Source organism: Dermacentor silvarum, chromosome 3 (assembly GCF_013339745.2).
Source record: "Dermacentor silvarum isolate Dsil-2018 chromosome 3, BIME_Dsil_1.4, whole genome shotgun sequence".
Taxonomy (NCBI): domain Eukaryota; kingdom Metazoa; phylum Arthropoda; class Arachnida; order Ixodida; family Ixodidae; genus Dermacentor; species Dermacentor silvarum.
The window spans coordinates 67,071,946-67,079,970 of NC_051156.1; positions in this window are offsets into that span (position 1 = coordinate 67,071,946).

Sequence of the window (8,025 nt, forward strand, 5' to 3'; positions counted from 1 at the left end):
TTCTTGCTGCGAATCCGTCGACATCTACAGATGACGGCGGAACAGTAAGGCAGCGAAAGCGATGACGACGGCGAGCAGAATTCATCAGCAGGAGATTCCCGTACGCCACCGCCTACAGCACCAGTTGATCCAACAGAGCAAGCCTCTCAAGCGTCTTTTTAAGGAACAGCGGCAAACTCAACGAGACCCGCCTGTGTAGCCGGCGATCCTTCGCCTGGTATCCCACCGTCGCCAGCTCCGAGAAGTTCGACTCTTACCACCCGGCCTTCACAGAAGATTGATTATGAGGAACATTTATTCAAGTGCCATGAGCTTACGAGAAATGGTTAGACTTTAGTTGAGTATCTATTTTGTATCTTTCCCGACGGAGAATATATCCCACGCGTGTAATTATCGTATAAGCGCGGACGCGCATCAACCATGCGCAGTATGTCTTTCAATAAACATGCGCTCACTCCCTGCACTGGATATGTGGCTGTAGCGTCGTCACTATTGCTGCCCTACGAAGCCCACGCTACATATACTCATCATCATCATCATCATCAGCCTATAATATATGTCCACTGCAGGACGAAGGCCCCTCCCTCCGATGTCCAATTACCTCTGTCTTGCGCTAGCGTATTCCAACTTGCGCCTGCAAATTGCCTAATTTCATCACCCCATCTGGTTTTCTGCTGACCTCGACTGCGCTTCCCTTCTCTCGGTATCCCTTCTGTAACCCTAATGGTCCTCCGGTTATCCATCCTTCGCATTACATGACCTGCCCAGCTTCATTTCTTCCACTTAATGTCAATAAAATATCGGCTATGCCCGTTTCTTCCCTGATCCACACCACTCTCTTCCTGTCTCTTAACGTTAGGCCTAACATTTTTCCTTCCATCTCTCTTTGGGCGGTCTTTCACTTGTTCTCGAGCTTCTTTGTTAACCTCCAACATTCTGTCCCATATATTAGCATCGGTAGAATGCAATGATTGTACATTTTTCTTTTCAACGACAGCGGTAAGCTCCCAGCCAGGATTTGGCGATGCCTGCCGTATTTACTCCAACTCTATGTAATTCTGTAAATTTCTTTCTCATCATCAGGGTCCCCTGTGAGTAATTAACCTAGATACATGTATTCCTTTACAGACTCTAGAGGCTGACTGGCGATCCTGAATTCTGGTTCTCTTGCCAGGCTATTGAACATTATCTTTGTCTTCTGCATATTAATCTTCAACCCCACTCTTACACTTTCTGGGTGAAGGTCCTCAATCATTTGCTGTAATTTGTCTCCATTGTTGCGGAATAGGACAATGTCATCTGCAAACCGAAGGTTGCCGAGATATTCGCCGGTGATCCTCACTCCTAAGCCTTCCCAGTCTAAGAGCTTGAATACTTCTAAGCATGCAGTGAACAGTATTGGCGATATTGTGCCTCCTTGCCTGACCCGATTCTTGATAGCTAACTTTATACTTTTCTTGTGGAGGACCAAGGTAGCTGTGAAATCTTTGTAGATATTTGCTAAGATATTCAGGTATGCCTCCTGTACTCCTTGATTACACAATGCCTCTATGACTGCTGGTATCTGTAGTGAATTAAATACCTTTTCAAAATCTAAGAAAGACACATGGAGAGGTTGATTGTACTCCGCAGATATCTCAATAACCCGTTTGATCACATGGATATATGATCCATCGTCGAAAATCCCTTCCTGAAGCCAGCCAGTACTCGCTCTTGGCTGAAGTCACCTGTTGCCCTGATTCCATTGGAAATTATCTTGGTGAATATTTTATACCATACAGAAAGCAAGCTAATGTGTCTATAATTCTTCAATTCTTTAACGTGTCCCTTCTTATGGATTAATATAATATTGGCGTTCTTACAGCTCTCTGGTACCCTTGAAGCTGTGAGGCATTGCGTATAAAGGGCCGCAAGCTTTTCGAGCCTGATATTTTCTCCATATTTGATTAAATCAAGTATTATTTCATCTTCTCCAGCAGCTTTTCCCCTGGTAATGCCTTGCAAGGCCCTTCTAACTTCATTGCTAGTTATAGAAAGAGCCTGTGTACCCTGTTCATCACTACTTCGAGTGAAAGTATCTTGGCTGCTTTTTGGACCTGTAGAGGTCAGTGTAGAATTCTTCTGCTGCTTTTACTATGTCATCGAAACTGCTGATGATATTGACATGCTTATATTTCAGTGCATACATCTTTCCTTGTCCTATGCCAAGCTTTCTTCTTACTGATTTAATCGTGCGTCCAAGTTTTACGGCTTCCTCAATCTTTTCCACGTTATAATTTCGAATATCCCTTACTTACCTCTTGTTGATCAATGTTGACAGTTAAGCGAAATCTATCTGATCTCTTGAGTTGGACACTTTCAAGTTTTGTTGTTTCTTTATTAGGTCCTTTGTTTCTTGGGAGAGCGAACCTACTGGTTGCCTTGGTGCCTTACCTCCCACTTCAAGTGCATCTTGAGATCAACCTATCTAGGGTTTCAATCATTACCTCTATGTTGTCCTCATCTTTCTGTTCTAAAGCTGCATATTTGTTTGTGAGCACGAGCCTGAATTTGTTTGCTTTTACCCTTACTGCCTCTAGGTTGGCTTGTTTCTTCTTGACTAATTTCTCTCTTTCTCTCTTCAAATTGAGAGAAATCCTAGACCTCACTAACCTATGGTCACTGCACTTTACCTGCACCAGCTTGGATCGGAAGAGAGTATGAGATCTATTTCATTCCTTGTTTCTCCATTAGGGCTATTCCAGGTCCACTTCCTGTTTCGGCGCTTCCTGAAGAAGGTATTCTTTAATCGGAGCCTATCCCTTTTAGCGAATTCTAGTAACATCTCTCCTCTTGCATTCCTAGAATCGATGCCGTAGTTGCTAATTGCTTGCTCACCAACCTGCTTTGTCCTCACTTTTGCATTGAAGTCGCCCATGACTACAGTATACTGAGTTTGCACCTATCTCATTGCTAATTCAACATCTTCATAAAGCTGTTGTATTTCTTCATCATCCTGACTAGAGGTTGGGGCGGAGGCTTGTACTACCTTCATTTTGTAACTCCTATTCAGCTTTATTAGAACGACTGCAACCCTCTCTTTAATGCTGTAGAATTCATCAATGTTTCCCGCTATGTTGTTATGGACTATAAATACTACCCCGGATTCTCTCTTATCCGGAAGACCTCTGGAGCTAGTTAGTCAGCACTGTGTAAGCCTCACTAGTTCTTACCTCACTAAGGCCAATAGTGTCCCAGGCAGCACCTGATAATTCTTCAAATTACCCTGTTAAGCTAGCCTCACTCGATAGGGCGGGCGTGTTGAACATTGCCAGGTTCAGTTTCCAGTGGCCGCCTGTGCGGACCCAGAGATTCTTAGCACCCTCTGCCACGTCGCAGGTCTGACCGCCGCCTTGGTCAGGTGCTCCGCAGCTACTGGGGACGGAGGGCCATGGGTAAATTGTCGTAGTCGTGAGGGAGGTAGTGGCCGAATACTGCACTAGGGAGGCCAATTCCTGTTCTGGTGAGGGAGTGACTGATGAAGCTTAGTGGGCCTTCCTAGTTTGGTTGCACCTGAACTAGTATAGCCCCACTAGCTCTCGACAATATATTTTTTTTTCTTGGTGCTGTGAGGCACCACTCCATGCCTGAAAATGTGGTGGACTGGAGTAGGATTCGAACTTACGGCCTTCACATTTGAGGCCGAGTATTCTACCTCTGCTCCACGCCACCAGCCATGTATATTATTACAAGCAATTCCTTGTTTCGTAAATCTGCGAAATTATTTAAATACTGGGACTTATGTGAAACAAACACAGTATGATTATCAGCTAGACTTAGTGGGGAGGGGGTGGGGCGGCAGCTAAATTTTAAAGGCCAGGGTTTTTAGAAATGCCAACGACAACGACATTTTGTACCACGCAAAAAGCCTATATGTATAGCGTAAGATAGTTGAGATATCAAGCGGGCCTCACAAAAGTTGACGTTTGAAATAAGAGCGCAAGCATCAGGAAAAGATTGCGGAACTATCCGTTTTTGATACGTTAACTGAAAAAATCGTAGCCTGTAAAGCTCGCCTAAAACGACGCATTACCTAGAACTCGTGGCCCCGTGCAATCAACTCGGAGATAAGGCGGCGGCCACGGGGGCCGGTGGTGCGCCGGAAGACCGTGGAGGCGGCGTGCTGAGACTTAGATTATAGCGACATCCACCACATGCACACGTCGTCGGCTTAGGAGGCGCTTATGAGCTGCTAAGAAGAAATCGATACAATTACCAGCCGGCGCTTCGCTAACACTGCTTCCCTTGTATATATTACTCATTTCGAACACATTTAGTGAAATAAAAATTTCGGCGGAGTTTGCCTTAAACGTACACGTAAATCTAAGAACACCACCGTTATCACACTTCGGCCACGTTCAAATACTTTGAGCAAACACTTGGCTCACGTCGGCCTGAAGTAAATGCTGTCTGTGCCGGCGGAAGATATAGGTAACTCAAACTACGCGAAATATGATGACGATTGGTTCACCTTCGTGCAGTAACCGAAATGAAATCCTACAATTGTTATGCGGCTGGATCAAAAACGAACTGCAGCAGATATGTAACGACATCTTTCTTTATACAAATCATATAGTCAGCATTAGTATCGGCAGTACAGAGCTTTCCAATACCTACCATTTGGTTGATATTCGGATGATCAAAGCTCCCTTGATGCCTTGTTAACCGGCTTCCTGTGGCATATTTCGCCACTACATGCCAGTGGCTATCCATCACAATGAAATTTCCAACGCTGCGGTGCACGCTCAAAGTCATTAATATTGCATAAGACGCGCGAGAACAATGCCGCGACTGTTTGTATAGTATGAAGACACCTCTTGGAACACGCATATTTTGTTAGCTCACCATGCACCGGAATGCGGCGAATGCATCGGTGAGTACAACACTCATACTGTTGATTGACTAGCTGCGAAACTCAATCAAGACCAGTAAAGTTGCTTCTGAACGATTTATTACCGAAAGGCTCGGAACTTGGGTTTCTTGAAATGGGCAAGAAAACTGGTGTATGGTGGAGCTTTCAACTACTACCATTTAAAATCTCCACAGACTCCTCTTCTGCACGTCTGCAATGCAAGAAAATAAAACGGTAAGGCCGGGAGAACAGTAGCACGTAATAATGTGTCGGTGTATAGGGAAACTACCTACCGGGACTATAATTGGAGGACGAATCCTTTTGCAAAAAGTTAAGTGCGACTGTTCCCAGTTCAGTGCGTTCTTACCTGAAATTAGCTTCGCCAAGATAAAAAAAAGTGCGTTAAAGAACACTACGTATGTATTTGAGCTAAATATCTAGGCGTTACAATCATGCAGCAAGGGTCCAAGGAAAGTACGTGCTCATATACATCCTATCCTCGAACCCGGGGGTTCTGCTCCTTCCTTCGTAATCTCATCTAGTCCATGGCAGCGCTCTCAGAAGAATACGAGCTGACGGGACGCTTGCACCTTGTATGGCATGGTACTGTAGTCCAGCACATAAAGGCATTATGAAGTTTTCAAAGTGCCTTGCCCCGAGCCTGCACCGTATGCTCCCTATCTGCAGTGTCCCGGCAGAAAGACAACACGTGGTAGTGCTTATAGATGACCGGATGCAGAAAAAACAGCTTACGCGCTGCCAGCTGCAACTTACGATCAACAGGTTCCAAGAGGCCCTTTATGCCTTGTTTTTATGAACGAGGCTTGCATGCAATATTGAAATATATCATATCATGTGGCAACCCTTGTGGCCAGAAAAAAATTGGCCAAGCCCCTCAAGAGGACACCTATCGTTGACTTCAATGATAGATACTTGTAGCTAGGAGCAGAATGTTTGTCAATTTAATCGGAATTTTCGCGTCGTGGCCACAGAATGGCGCAGCCCGCTTTCTGTGGCTACGTCAAAACTCGCAGCTCTTAATGGTCTACCGTTTACGCTGTTCGCCGATGTCGGAGTCCAATTGCTGCACTTCTGTTTTAATGCCAATCTAGATATCGTCGTGCGTGTTCTAGACAGACGACAACGACGATGGGGACATTAACGGACTCCGTCTATTGGGTCAGTGGGATTCTTAGAGAACGAAGAAGACGTGTCTCTATTCTGTTTTGTTTGAACAGGTTGTCCTGCTGTTCTTTTAGAACGTCTCCCTGTTCTCTCTTGGCGTTGTACCGCGACAGTGGTGGAGGTGCGGGGTGTATTGACCACGCCTGATGCTCCGAACTCCTTCTGGGAGTCGTTCATCTAGCCCGGACGCATTGACCCCACTTACGACCCCCGTGCTTCGCTTCAGTCGTCGACTGCTAGGCCTTGCCCCGGAGTTCTCCCCTCTTCAACCACATCTTTCCAGGAGCTGGACACATCTGGCAATGGCCGAAACCAGCCCACCGCAAGCACCACAAAGCAGCCGGTCTCCCAGTCCGCAACAAGTAACCGTTCTTCATCCGCTGGTTCCCGATCTCTATCGTGGTGCAGCCTTCGAAGACATTGAATACTGGCTTGACAAGTACGAGCGCGTCGCCCACATTAACCAATGGACTGAGCAGCAGAAGCTCTACCACGTCTATTTCGCGCTTGACGACCGTGGCCGTACTTGGTACGAGAACCGCGAAACTAGCCTATCGACATGGCATGACTTTCGGCAGAAAATCACCGATACGCTTGCAAATGCCGACCGACGCGACCGCGCCCAGCAGTTGATAGAGCTACGAGTGCAACAACCCAATGAGTCGGTCACAATGTTTGCCGAAGACATGGCCCGTCTAATTCGTAGAGCCGACCCGAACATGACCGAGGATAGGAAGCTGCGCTACCTCATACGAGGTGTAAAAGAGCAGTTGTCCGCGGGGCTTGTACGAAATCCTCCAGTCACCGTCGCTGATTTTGTCCAAGAGGCTGCGGCTATTGAGCGGGCTCTTCATCAACGGTGCAGGCAATACGATCGACTGTCCACCAGCACCGCAATCAATGCCGCCGCATTGACTCCACAGTATCAGAGCTCCTTGCGTGAAATGATCAGAGAGCTCGTCAGAGAAGAAATTCAGAGAATTATGACACCGACAGTGGATAGACCCGTTGCGTCAACTGCCGAAGTTGTATGCGACGAAATCAGGCAGGCGTTCCCGGCTGCCGATCTTCAAGACCAACAGCGTCCCATGACTTACGCCGCCGCCGTCCGATGTCCCTAACCCGTTACAACCACACCGCCGTACCGCCACCAGCCTCCGACAGCCACTCCTTGGTCACCGCCACAAGAGGAGGCTTTGAGGAGCGCACCCGTGATGAATATGCAGTCATACCGCCAGCCGTCATTCGCTTCTCCTTGGTCCACGCCGCAAAACGACCCTACGAGACGGCCGCCCTTTCGAAGATCCGACGCGTGGCGCACCGTCGATAACCGCCCTCTCTGTTTTAACTGCGGAGGTGCCGGCCATATTTCGCGCCATTGCTGGCATCGCGACTCATCATTTCGACCTCTTCGTCCGTGGTCTGATTTTCGACGTGCAAATGACGCCTCCATGCTACGCCGCGACGATCCTGCATTCCAGGAGCCTCCCATAGCGCACCCGAATCACGCATCCGCGCCCAATGATCGAACCGATTTCGGCCGTCGGTCGCGCTCTCCAACCCTTCCACGCCAGATGCCTGCTGGACGCCCTTTTGCTGACCTGTCGCGGTACAACGCCAAGAGAGGACAGGGAGACGTTCTGCAAGAACAGCAGGACAACCTGTTCAAACAAAACAGAACAGAGACACGTCTTCTTCGTTCTCTAAGAATCCCACTGACCCACTAGACGGAGTCCGTTAATGTCCCCATCGTCGTTGTCGTCTGTCTAGAACACGCGCGACAATATGCAGTAGGTGTCAAAGCTCATAGGCCCATCTGAATTGTTGCTTTCCCCCTTGACCAGTCCAGGGTAGCCTACCGGGCTCTGCCTTGTTAACCTCCCTGCCTTTTCCTTATGATTTCTAGCTCTCTATTTTTGCTTCTTCAGGTAACTACTGCGTAGCAGCGT